Source organism: Physcomitrium patens, chromosome 7 (assembly GCF_059467195.1).
Source record: "Physcomitrium patens ecotype Gransden chromosome 7, ASM5946719v1, whole genome shotgun sequence".
Lineage (NCBI taxonomy): Eukaryota > Viridiplantae > Streptophyta > Bryopsida > Funariales > Funariaceae > Physcomitrium > Physcomitrium patens.
The window spans coordinates 14,770,424-14,785,105 of NC_143416.1; positions in this window are offsets into that span (position 1 = coordinate 14,770,424).

Below are 14,682 nucleotides of genomic sequence, written 5' to 3' on the forward strand. Positions count from 1 at the left end.
TTATATTAATCAAGCTCTAATACAAAATTTAATAATTTGTTGTATTTTTCGTAAGTTAGATAATTAAATCTATGCTTAATTTATTAATAGTGATAATAATAATAATAATTTTTTGTGATCATTATTTTGTGATTTGTGATTTTTATTTATTTATTTATTTATTTTTGTTTTTTTTTTTTTCTCTTCAATAGACCATCTTTGTTGTTTGTTTCCATCTCTCCTAGTTCTTTTGAATTTTTTTTTTTTTTTTTTTTAATTTTTAATTTAATTTTTTATTAATATTAATTTACATTTAAAAGTCCTTTGGAATTTAAATAATATCTTTTGGTTGATTTGGTTGCAAGAATTACAATATTAAAAGTGCTATAAAGACAATTGTTTACTTCTTCCTTATAGATTGGTTAATGAAAAATTGGTTTAAAAAAATTAATTTTTAAAATATTAATATAGTTGCAAATAAATAAAGTGGATTTTTAGTTTTTTATAATATGATAATAGTTAATACATACTAATATCTTTTAAAATTAAACTTTTTTGAAATCAAAGATAATTCTTATTTAATAAAAAGACTTTCAATGGTCTTCAAATTTTTAGATTAGAAGTAAGTTTATATAAAAGAGATGTCAAATTCTAAATTCTTTTTGCTTGCATATATTTTTAAAATCTATGTAATAATGTTGCTTGCTTGGCATACATAAGAAGAATTGTGTATCTATATTAGAATTAGTTTTGGTGCTTAATATATATACATATTGCAATTCCTTTATGCCAAATAAGTCAAATAAACATGGCTTCTTTACATGCTCTTGGTCAAAAGCAATTGTCTTTGTAATAAAAGAAAAAATTAGAATTTATAATTGCTCTCTATTTAATTTTATTCATATTCCAAGCTTGTTAAATTTTGAATTTCACAAAATATTCTAAAAAATGTGTAGTGACCACATTTGACCACACTAGTCTAAATTTTTCCTACCTTATTATATTTTTTAGAATTTATCTTTTATTTGTATTTATAAATCTAAGTTCAAGTAAAGACTTGCTGATATGATTTTAGTGTTGTTAGTTTGGCAAACATAAGTCTATATCTAATGATATTTTGAATATTTGACTCACGTAGAGAGAGAGCTTGTATAATCCATTTGTCTAATAAAGATTTCATTGCTTTTTTTGAATTTTTAATATTAAGACCTTAATTCTTAGGTTGGTAACAAATATGCTAAAAAGCAAGTTAAATTTTAGATGTTCCCTTAAATAAAGTCTTAGACTATGGAACATATTTTGAAACATGATTAAAAATACCTTATTTAAATAGAGATAAAAGAATATATGTATACATATACTTACTGAAATATTTTTTTGAGAACTGTGAATTTATAGACAATCTTTAATTTAATATAAATCAATAATTGGTTTGAGTAAAAATTCCTAGTTAAGCCAGTATGAAAAATATGTCGATGTAAACTTTTTTGTAATATATATATATATATATATATTCACAAAAGATAAATATTTTTGCATCAATACTTAGAAATTTATTTTTGAAAGAGTAATTTAGAGTATTTTCTAATAATAGTCCAAAAATGATTAAAAAATATTATTTATTACAAATATATTATAAATTATTAAAAATTAATTTTTATTTTATAAAAATAAATATCTTTATAAATATATAATTTTCAATTTTTTTAATCTTAAATAATTTTACAAGAAAAAAGTAAAAATAAATAAATATTTTAAAAGTATTTTAAAAATGAAAGCAACTTATGTATAAGATGAAGGTAGTTACATTGAAAAAGAAATAATTCACTTATATATTAAAAAAATATCTATGATAGTCATAGACTTTATATGATTTTTTTAAGATACATCTCAATTAAACAAAATAAATTTGGCAATATATTATTATGCAATGTATGTCACGGACACAGAAATACAGACTCGAGATCTAATAAGAAGTTCAAGAAGAACTGGCAAGAACTAGATTAATTAGATGAATACAAGAACAACACCAGAGAGGTGAACTAGAGCTCCAAGAGATGTGTTGTCGAGACTGAAGAACTCTTCAGCCTCGATTCCAATATATACTCCTATTTAGGAAGCTTCTCAAGTAACTTCTACTAACTAGGAAGCTTCTAGAAGGTTTCAGAGACTTGCTTCTAGAAGGTTCTAGAAACTTGTCTCTAGAAGGTTCTAGAAACTTGTCTCTAGAAGGTTCTAAGGACTATGTCCCTAACATCTTCTACCAACTAAGAAGCTTCTAGAAGGTTCTAAGGACTATGTCCCTAACATCTTCTACCAACTAAGAAGCTTCTAGAAGGTTCCAGAGACTTGCTTCTAGAAGGTTCTAGAAACTTGTCTCTAGAAGATTCTAAGGACTATGTCCCTAACATCTTTAAGGACTATGTCCCTAACATCACCCACTCTTTTAGCTTCGAGATCTCTGAGAAGCAATGTTCTTGTTAATCAGTACCAACGTAAGAAAATGAAGATCTGTCGCATAACGTCTGCTATGAATTCCAACTGTTGTTTACGAAGCAAGTGGTTCATTAGTCCTTGAAGCCAACAGTAGTGGCCCATTCCTTCAACTTCTGACCAAGCATGAACTTCCATGTCCTCATTGTGAAATTGTCCTGCAAACACGCCTTCTGGTTGACCATTGTAAGCAGGCTCGGACTCAAATACAATCACTAGTGATCGGTTACTCGATATCCTCTGTCGTCGTCGTGGTGTAGGCGGTTCTTTATCTCGGGGTTGCCTTCGTGATCTAGTTGGTTGAGATAATCTGACTGGCATAGTATCTATCTCTTGGCTATCCATATCAGAATACCAAATTATGGCTACTGAAAAAATTCTACTTTATCTTGGAGAAAATAACTACATCAATTGTGAATTTTGGTGGTGCTCTCTTCCTGTCTTATATTCTTGGGTGAGCAAGCTTTAGAAGGAAGCTATTGTCGAATCGACTTAGGTTTATGAGGATGTTGTTGATGAAACTCCTGTATCTTTTGTAGCGCATTGGCAAGATTTTCAGCTGGCTTTCACATTTGCTCATTAATGTCGTAGCCGCACCAATAAACAAGATACTCCAACTTGCCCCACCTTCACCATGAATCCAGTATCTTTTCAACCTCATATTCCTCATGGTTCTCGATCTCAATACTAGGTGGCGGACATTGTACTCTTCCAGGAAAAGACGACTCTCGATAAGGCTCTAACAGAGAAACATGAAAGACTAGATGTGCCTTCTTAGAAGCCGGTAATTCCTGATGGTATGCCACTGGATTGATTTGCTTCTAGATGATAAATGGTCCCAATCTTCGATAGTCGAACTTATCACATGATCACTTGATCTTGATATTTCGTTGAAGAAGCCATGCTTTATCTCCAATTTTGAAAGTAGGTGCTTGATTTCGAAATCTATCTGTAGATGCCTTGTAGGATGATGGCAGGTCCGTGATAAAGTCCATGGAAACTAAAGACCATAGTCGACGTGGAATCGACAATGGATGTAGGAGTCCATAAGGGTGATGCCGAGGATTCTTGGATCTTGAACAAATGTCACAAGAGAGGACAAAATCTTTCACATCCTTCCACATTTGGGGCCACCAAAAATCTCGAGAAATAAACTCCAAGGTCTTGTTGAATCCAAAATGTCCCGCACTTGGAAAGTCGTGGCGAGATTGAAGAACTCGGAGTCGTGTTGGTCCTTTTGGGATATACAATCGCTCCTCAAAGTATAAAAGATTTCCTTCTACCTTGAACTTGTCATCATTGGCATGTTGCTTGATATCAATGGCTACTGAATCTTCAATGGTCAGGGCACATACCTGATTCAAGAAGTCAGCATCAATTGGCATAATAGTAGCACAAAGTCGAAATTACTCTAGCTTCAACAACGTCGTACATTATTGATCAAACATTACTTCTTCAGCCTTTGGTACAAGATACGATCTCCTCGATAAGGCATCAGATAGTCCTTGCTGCTTTCGAGGTCAATAAGTGATAACAAAATCGAACCTAAATAGCGACATACTCCACCAAGCTTGACGTCGATTTAGAACTCGAGCCGACATGAAATACTCCAAATTCTTGTGATCTGTGTAAACAGTTACTAGGTGTGTAGCTCCTTCAAGAAAGTGACGCCATTCTTGGAAAGAATCTACTATAGCAAGAAGTTCCTTATCGTGGATCTCATAATTAATTTTAACAGTAGAGAACTTTCGAGAATAGAATGCAACCGGATGGAGCTTCTTGTCTTCTCCCATTTGTGAAAGTACAGCTTCCAAAGCAAAATCCGAAGCATGAGTTTCTAAATAAAAGGCCTTTGTAAAGTCTGGATGTACCAAGATTGGAGCTGTAGTAAATGCGGTCTTCAGGTCTTGAAACGCCTTCTCTGCTAGAGGTCCCCATTCCAGCTTATCCTTGCATGTCAACCTAGTGAGAGGAGCAGCAACTTGAGATTAATTCTTGATGAAGATCCGATAGAAGTTGGTAAAACTAAGAAAATATTGTACGTCTGTAACCGTCTTCGGAACCTCCCAGGACACGATTGCTTCCACTTTCTTGGGGTCCATCTTCAAGCCTTCCATAGTCGCAACGAATCCCAAAAACTCCATTTCTATTTGGTGAAATAAATACTTCTCCAACTTGGCATATAATCCTCGCTCGCATAGTTTCTCCAAGACCAAACGAACATGCTTTTCATGCTCTTCCTCGTTTTCGGAGAATATCAAAATATCATCTAAATAGATGACAATAAAATCATCAAGGTGCTCTTGGAAAATGACATTCATCATATGTTGAAAGACCGTTGGAACATTGGTAAGACCAAAGGGCATGATATTATACTCAAAATGGCCATACCTTGTACGGAACACTGTCTTCCACTCATCTCCTTCCTTGATTCATACGAGGTTGTAAGCTCCTCTTAGATCAATTTTTATAAAGATCCTTGTACATCCAAGTTGTTCTAAGAGACCAAAAATCAAGGGTAACGGATAACGATTCTTCTTTGTTACCTTGTTGAGGCCTCGATAGTCCACGCACATCCACAACGAGCCATCTTTCTTCTTCACAAATAAGATGGGTGCTCCAGCTGACGATTTTGAATGACGGATGAAGTTCTTGGCTAGATTCTCATCGATGTACTTCCACAACTCCGCCAACTCCGTCTGCGATAGATTGTAGATTGGGCCAAAAAGCGGTTGTGCTCCTTCTTGCAAGTCTATGGCGCAATCATATGGTTGGTATTCTAGTAGCATGTCAGCATTCTTTTTTTGAAATACGTCTTTAAAATCCTTATATTGCTACAGTATACTTACTGTTGAGATCTTCTCCCCGGTAGTTGGAGCCGCATAAATGACAAATGGTGTGCCTTCCTTGGACGATCTTATAAACGCTCTTGCTCCAATAAATAAGGATTTCTCTATTTGGGATTTTCTACTAGGCTTACTCTTGGGTGGTTTTGTGGGAAAGGTCATCTTCCGCAACCTCCAATCTATAGATGGGTTATGCTTTTTCAACCAGGAAAGACCAAGAATAACAAGATTTGATGGGGTTCTAATAATATTGAAAATAATATGACTACTATGGCCTTTAAACGTCACTTTTATAGGTTCTGATTCATGGGTGACTCTACCAGATAATAAAGGTCGCCCATCTTTAACCTCAATGTGAATAGGTTTGGATTTTTGTACTAAAAGGATCCTATGACGCTTCGCAAATTCTTCGTCTAAGAAACAAGCAAATGCTCCTGAATCTAATAATGCTAAGGTTCTTAGTTTCTGAGGGCCAATAAGCAAAGAGATTGTAAAACAAAGGGCAGGTTGAGCGGAAAAAAAGGAACCTGGTTGTTGTTGTGATATTTCATTGTCCAGCCGCTTAGTTCGTATTGTGGCTGGGCATCATCGTTTTTCTGAATAAATGCGCCCCTAGTCTTGACAATACGTCAATTTTGCTTCTTGGGATAGTTTCCAACTTTGTGGCCTTCTTCACCGCAATACAAGCATAGACCTTCCCCCGTACGCTGCTTTTTTTCTTCTAGAGTAAGAGATTTGACACATACCGCATCAATTTGTATGTCTTCTATCTCTGAATGTGAATTCACGCTGCTTGCCGACATAGTAAAGGCGTGGCGAACCGTATGTTGTTTTGAATGTTGGTCTTAATGGCATTGGAATAGGCAGTTATCACACTTCACAGCTTGGCTAATAGCTTCGTTAAGTGTTTGCGGATCAGGAAGAGTTAACAACAAATCCTTCACATCGTCCCTTAAACCCCAATAGAATTGACTCATTAATGCTTCTTTGTCCCAGTTGATGTCGCATGCTAATTGCTTGAAGTCCGATGCATAGACTGATGTAGAGCGCATCCCTTGTCGTAGTGAACAAATCTTTGTTGTAGCCCATCGAACCTTGTCATGTTCACCAAATGCTTCCGCAAATGCCTCCAAAAAGGTTTCAAAGTTGTTTAGTATGGACGATCGTTTTTCAAACAAAGGAGCAAACCATGATAGAGCTTGCCCTGTAAGTAAGGTTCCAATAAGCCCAACACGTGACTCCTCCGTTGGATAGCGTTTGGGCTGTAAAACTGTTATCAACCTGATTTGGTTGACGAATCCTCGGAACTTGAAACGCGTATCAACGAACTTGTGTGGAAGGCTAACTCGAAGCTCCTTATGTTGTAGAACCAGCAGTGTTTGTCAAATCTGAGGCAAAGTTGCTTCTCCAAGTACAGAAGTTTGAGGCTGGTGCAACCTAGATTGTGCCATCCCAGATGCTCTATCATTATGAAGCCTTGCCATGACTCCTTCAATCTCTACAGTTATTTGCGATAATGTAGCAAGGGCATTCATGATAGCATCCAACTTGGACTCTAAACTTTTTGTCATACTAATGTCTTGGCCTCCGGCCATTCTAAGAGAAGGATAAAAATGATTGTACAAGAAAACAATATTGGTTTAGAGGAGGGTACTCTGCAACCTCTAAAATGCCTTAAGAGCTTCAAGAAAAGGGATAATCTACTCTTTCCAAGAAGAATAAGACTCCAATATTGTAACAAAAGAAGTATCAGTTTAGAGGAGGGTAATCCGCAACCTCTAAAATGCTAGTACACTTCCAAGCAGAGGGGTAATCCACACTTTAACGAGGAAGAAACTAGCTCTGATATTTGAGATGAATGAAGTCTCGATAAATTGTCACAGACACAGAAATACAGACTCGAGATCTAACAAGAAGTTCAAGAAGAACTGGCAAGAACTAGATTAATCAAATGAATACAAGAACAACACTAGAGAGGTGAGCTAGAGCTCCAAGAGATGTGTTGTCGAGACTGAAGAACTCTTTAGCCTCGATTCCAATATATACTCCTATTTAGGAAGCTTCTCAAGTAACTTCTACCAACTAGGAAGCTTCTAGAAGGTTTCAGAGACTTGCTTCTAGAAGGTTCTAGAAACTTGTCTCTAGAAGGTTTTAAGGACTATGTCCCTAACATCTTTAAGGACTATGTCCCTAACAATATAGGTAGTTTAATTGATGTTAGTAATAAATAATATTAAAAATATATAAATAGATCTAATAATCATTTTATGCATTAATCAAGGATATATTTCAATTTAAATAGTTTAAAATATATTAATTATATAAAAATATTAATTTTGAATATTTTATTATTTGAAGGAAAACTAATTAAAAAAAATATTTATAAAATCTTTAGATCATAAGTCTTTTAGCAATCAAGACTATTAGAAAAATAAATAAATAGATTTGTTGTAAGTAATTATTAAATATAAGATTGGTGGATTAAGAAATAGATAAGCTGATTCTATAGTTTGTAATATGTGATTATAATAGAAGATAAGAAATTTATTTGTAGTTTTAATATAAAATTATTTGAATTAGTAAATTTTATTTTTTTATAATAAAATATAAGTAAAAAATAAAGAATAAAGTTTAATCTTTATTTATTAGATGTCAAGGACAAGAACTCGATGAAATAACAATCTAGACAAGTGAGCCTTCACTCAAAGAAAGGTAACAAAATATAAATAAACAAGTATATATATTGAAAAAGAAACTAGAATGGCTATTGCCAAAAGACAAGAAAATTAGAGACCCTTGAAACTAGACTAGAAGCAAGAAAGGAGTTGACAAGAGTGAAGAAGGCTTCACTCTTGTCTCTATATATACTATCTAACTAGGGGCTATGTGTTGACATTCTATAGGACCTTCAATATGTGTTGACTTTGTAAGATACATGCTTTGACTTATAAGACAAGTTTTTCTACGTGTGGACCACATAGTTAGCTTGATCTTCAAGCTAACAACATGTGTGGCACATGGCCAACTTGTTGACCACATTTCTTATCTAAAAAGTCAATTAAAGATACCTATGAAGTCAAAGCAGCGTCTATGAAGCTTCTAAGAAGCTTTTATATTAAATACTATAGAATTAACTTATTTTTACCTACTTTTACTTACTTCTACCTATTTATATATGTAATTACTAGCTTACATGAGTATGTCTGTGACATTATTTCCCTTCCTAGGGATGAGTTCCACAAAGAGCGGTCATCATATGTTGAGGAAATCTATAATGCGACAAATTGTATTCACCACATACTCTGATCTTTGTTCTCTTCGAAGATGATTGATAGGGCCTCTCAACCATCGGTACTTTCCTATACTAGGACGGAAAGACCACCCAGTTATTTGATCATTGTTGAGGCCTTCATAACTTCCTTCGAATAAAACATTTTAAACACCATTAGGAGTTGTTCCTACCTCTAGTAAAATCACCAAACATCGGGAGTCCCTTCCCAAATCGTGATACCAAATGCATTGTATCTCGCCATCTATTCGAGGAAGAACATGTCATTCTTGAAGATCTTCATCTCAATTGCGTCGTCTTGAAGGTTGTAACAATCGTAATATCTCATCTAGCAGGTCAGCAAATGAAGGCTCTTGAGTCGAATCCACTGGTTGTTGGTTCTCCATCTCCTGAATATCACAACTATAAAGAAGCTACGAATAAGGATTGAAAGTAGAATGTTATCTTGTCTAGATGTTGTTTCTTTTATAAAGAAGATTTTCATCTTGATTTTGATGGATGTCGTCGATGAAAAGCCTCCACCATCTTTGTTGCATTTACAAGATTCTTTATTGGCTCCCATGTGTGTTCACTAATACCATATCCGCGCCAATGGATAAGATATTCTAATTTATTTCGGCGTCGCCTTGAATCTAGGACTTCTTCTACTTCAAACTCTTCATTATTATCTACTTCTATAGGATGAGGTGGAGCTTGTCGTCTTCTTGGTATGTCCACTATCTTGTATGGTTCAAGAAGAGACACATAGAATATTGGATGGATTTTTATTGACTCCGATAGATGTAAACGATATGCAATTAGATTGATTTGTGCAGAAATAGAAAATGGTCCCAGCCTTTGATAGTCTAACTTGTCACAAGGATGAGTGGTCTTGATATTGCGATGAAGTATCCATACCTTATCACCCAAGAGGAATGGTGGTTGTTCCTTTCGATAGATATCTACATTGACGTTTTGTTGTTCTTGAGCCTCTTTTAAGTGCGCCTTCATCGTTGTATATAGCTCTGATAAATGAATCGCCAAATCTTTCGCAGCAGAATTATCAACTTTTAAAAAGTCAAAAGTATCAAGTCGTGGATTATAACCATAATTAATAAAGAAAGGTCTTTGTTTTGTAGAAGAATGTATCGTGTTATTATAAGCAAATTCTGCCAATGGCAAAAGAGTTGTTTAATCATCTTGTTGGTTAATAGTACATCTTAAATATTGCTCCAAAACTTGATTAACACGCTACATTTGTCCATCAGTTTGAAGATGGAATGTCGAAGATAGTTTTACATCTACTTTTAGAAACTTGAAAAGAGTCCGCTAAAATCTTGATACAAATTGAGTTTCCCTATCTGATATAATATCCTTAGGTAATCCATGATAGCAATAGATATTGTCAAAAAAGAGCTTAGCTGTTTCTTTACCTGTGATAGATTTTGTATATAGTACAAAATGTGCCATCTTGGTAAAATGATCTACTATCACGAATACAGAATCATAAGAACCTGAGATTGGAAGATCCGTGATGAAGTCCATAGAAATAGAAGACCATGGTTGTTCTGGAATGGATAATGGCTGAAGAAGTCCAAAAGGTTGATGACGAGGAGTTTTTGATCTTGAGCAAACATCACATGATTGTACAAAATCTTTGAGTGCCTTTTACATTTGAGGCCACCAAAAATCCCTAGATATCAGCTCCAAAGTCTTATTATATCCAAAATGTCCTACTATTGGGAAGTCGTGACGAGCTTGAAGAACACGAAAATGTGCTTCCCCTTCTGGAACATATAAGTATCCTTGGAAATAGAGTAGGTTGTTCTTGAATTCAAATTTAGAGGGATCATGAGATTTAGAAGAATTATTCTTGATATCATGAACAAGAAGGTCTGAAGACATACTTAACTGGACTTGCTTAAGAAAAGTTAAATCAATAGTCAATGTTGATTTTATTACTCGAAGATGAAATTGCTTTGGCTTCAAGAGAACTGTTCTTTGTTGCTCAAAAGCTGCATCTCCTTCTTTTGGTGCAAGATAAGAATGTCTAGACAAGGCATCGGACAAACCTTGTTATTTTTCTGGCTGATAAGTGATGATGAACTCGAATCTTGATAAAGACATGCTCCAACGAGCTTGACGACGATTTAATACGGGTGCTGACATAAAATATTCGAGGTTCTTGTGATCCGTATACATGATGATTAGATTGGAAGCACCTTCTAAATAATGATGCCATTCTTGAAAAGAATCTAGAATTGCAAGAAGTTCTTTGTCGTGGATCTCATAATTGATTTTTGCTACTGAGAATTTTCTTGATTGAAAGGCTACTGGATGAAGTTTATCAACTGTTCCCATTTGTGATAAAATTGCACCTAGAGCAAAGTGTGATGCATCTGTTTCTAGAAAGAATGCTTTGAAAAAATCAACACGATACAAGATTGATGCAGAAACAAACGCTGTCTTCAAAGATTCAAAAGCAACTTCTACTTCTTGATTCTATTGGAGTTTGTCTTCACAAGTCAAACGTGTAAGTGAAGCTACAACTCGAGAGAAGTCTTTGATGAAGATCCGATAGTAGTTGATAAATTCTAAAAAACATTGGACATCTCTTTCCGTTTTTGGGATCTTCCAATCTATAATAGTTTGAACTTTCTTAGGATCCATCATAAGTCCATCATTTGAAATGATGTAACCTAAAAAATCGACTTGAGTGGTGTGGAATATACACTTTTCTATGTTGGCATAGAGTCCTACATCTCTTAATTTTTGTAACACACGACGAACATGAAGTTCATGTTCTTCTAAATTCTTAGAATAGATCAAGATGTCATCTAGATAACAAATGACAAAATCGTTCAAAAACTCTCGAAAAACATCATTCATTAGATGTTGAAAAGCTGCTGGTGCATTTGTAAGTCCAAAAGGTATGACGTTGTATTCAAAATGTCCATACCTAGTTCGAAACACAGTCTTCTATTCATCTCCTTCTTTGATGCATACTAGATTGTATGCTCCTCGAAGATCTATTTTTGTATAGATCTTAATTTGATTCAGTTCATCAAGAAGTCCAGATATTAAAGGTAGTGGATACCTGTTCTTGATGGTAATCTTATTGAATCTTCGATAATCAACACACATTCGCAATGATCTATCTTTTTTCTTCACAAATAGGATTGGAGCTTCTACCGGAGATTTAGAATGGCGTATGAAATTCTTGGCTAGATTTTCTTCAATATACTCCTTGAATTCAGTCAACTCATTTTGTGATAAACTGTAGATTGGTCCAAATGGCGGTTGTGCTTGTTCTTGAAGGTCAATTGAGCAATCATAGGGACGATGTTTTCGAAGTGTATCTGCATTCTTTTTTTCAAATACATCTTGAAATTCTTGATATTGGCTTGAAATGCCACTTGAAGTCTTTTAACTAATAGGAATAGGTGTGGCATAAATAATATATGGTGATTCTTTCATAGCAGCATGCAAGAAAGCTTTTGCACCTATAAATATGGGTTTAATTGAACTGGACTTATGACTTTCTACTTGATTAACTACACTGTTAGTTATACTTTTAGAGAAAGTAAGAGTTCAAGAAATCCAATCTATTTGAGGGTTGTATTTTTCTAACCATGATAAACCACAATATAAACATAATCCTTCTTGACGACAACGAGTCTTTTCTTGCTTAATAAGAGGTTTGAAATGTACTGCATTAATTTACGTATCCTCCACTTTTGAATGTATGTGTTGAAGAGGTGTTGGTGTTGCCATTGAATTCTAGTAACGTTGAGGTCTACTTGTATGGTTTTCAGATCGAAATTCAAAAAGGTAATTGTCGCACTTCACAGCAAAGTCAATTGCTTGACTCAATGTTTGAGAATTAGATAAGTTGAGTATTAATTTTTTTACCTCATATTGTAATCCATAGAGAAATTGGCTAATAAGTGCAGCATCATCCTACTTGATATCAGTTGCAAGTTGTCAAAATTGTTAAACATACAACGTTACTAATTGATTGCCTTGTCGTAAAATATGGATCTTATTGGTTGCAATACGAATTGCATCATGTTCTCCATACATGGATCAAAACTCCACCAGAAAAGCCTCTAGATTATCCAATATTGGATCTCGTCATTCAAGAAAAGATGAAAACCATGATAGTGCTGAACCTGAAAGAAGCGTACCAATGAATCTAACTTGCGATCTTGGAGTAGGATAGCTTTGGGGTTGAAGTTCAATCACAAGTTACACTTAATTGATAAATCCTCGAAATTTGGATTTAGTGCCATCAAACTTCTCGGGTAGGATAATTCTTGGTTCTTTAATACTGGAAGGGTGTTCCACCATAGGAGAAAAGACATGGTTTGGTGCAGATGTTGAAGCAGCTCCAACCATTTTTATATCTTCACTTCCTGCCAATCTTGTTGCTCCTTGTGGTGGTAAATTGAGTTGATGCATTGCAAGCATTAACTCCCTCAATTGCTCTAACATTTGTGCCATTGCATTCTTCATTTCAACAAGTTCTGCCATGATAATACTTAGAAAAGAGAAGATGTCTAATATCGCTTAAGTCAAATAGAAGAGAGGACTTGAAAATAAAGAAAATACTAAAGATAATATCAGTTTAGAAGAGGGTAATCCGCAACTTCTAATATGCTTATATCTTATCAAGAAAAAAGGGTAATCTACTCTTAATCAAGATTAGACAAAGCTCTGATATTGTAAGTGTACTCTTGTCAATCTGTCAAGGACAAGAACTCGATGAAAAAATAATCCAAACAAGTGAGCCTTCACTCAAAGAAAGGTAACAAAATATAAATAAAAAAGTATGTATATTGAAAGAGAAACTAGAATGGCTATTACCAAAAGACAAGAAAATTAGAGACCCTTGAAACTAGACTAGAAGCAAGAAAGGAGTTGACAAGAGTGAAGAAGGCTTCACTCTTGTCTCTATATATACTATCTAATTAGGGGCTATGTGGCGACGTTCTATAGGACCTCCAATATGTTTCGACTTTGTAGGACACATGCCTTGACTTACAAGGCAAGTTTTTCTACGTGTGGACCACATAGTTAGCTTGATCTTCATGCTAACAACATGTGTGGCACATGGCCAACTTGTTGACCACGTTTCTAATCCAAAAAGTCAATTAAAGACACCTATGAAGTCAAAGCAGCGTCTATGAAGCTTTTAAGAAGCTTCTATATTAAATACTATAGAATTAACTTATTTTTACCTACTTTTACTTATTTCTACCTAATTGTATATGTAATTACTAGCTTACATGAGTATGTCCGTGATATTAGCTTGATTAGCTAAACATTAAACTTACACCAATAAGATTTGGATAGTAAAAAAAATCTAAATTAGTAGGATCTAAAAAAATAGCCTAAGGCAAGTTAGACATACTTGATCTAACTAAAAATTAAACCTCCTAAATCAAATTAAAAAAATTAAGTCAAAAATACTTAACTCACTTAAAAATTAGATACTTAGTTTTAAACAAATCAAGGCATAATAGTAAATTAGCCACCTAAATAAATAATTAGCTACCATAATTAGATAAAATTAGTTTAAATATACTACAAATCAAAATTAAAGGATTTCTTTTTCTCTCTAGTATTTTTTGATCTTATTAAATTCTTACATCCTATTTAAATTATTATAGTACAAACTTAATTTTAATATATATTTTTTTCTCCTCTTCTTTTTTGTATTAATGAAAGTGATGTTGTTTTATTCTTTGCTTGTAATTGTTGTTGGTATAGAAATTTTTAGAATCTATGTTTTGTTTCAACTTATTTATTTTAGTAGAAGTTAATTGTATTGAGTTTTATTATAAAATAATTTTAATTCTAATTAAAATTATCTAAGAATTTTTTAAATTTGACTATCAAATTTGGCCAAATCATCTACAAAATTTTGCTAATTCTAATATATTGAACTTTGGATTGGCAAATGACTACAAAATTGAAGTTTAGACAAAAGACTCTACAAAAAAATGTCCAAATTATAAATTAAGAGGTGTATATATATTTTTTGGTCTTTCTTGTTTTTATCTTATTTATTCTAAATATCTACATCTTTTATTG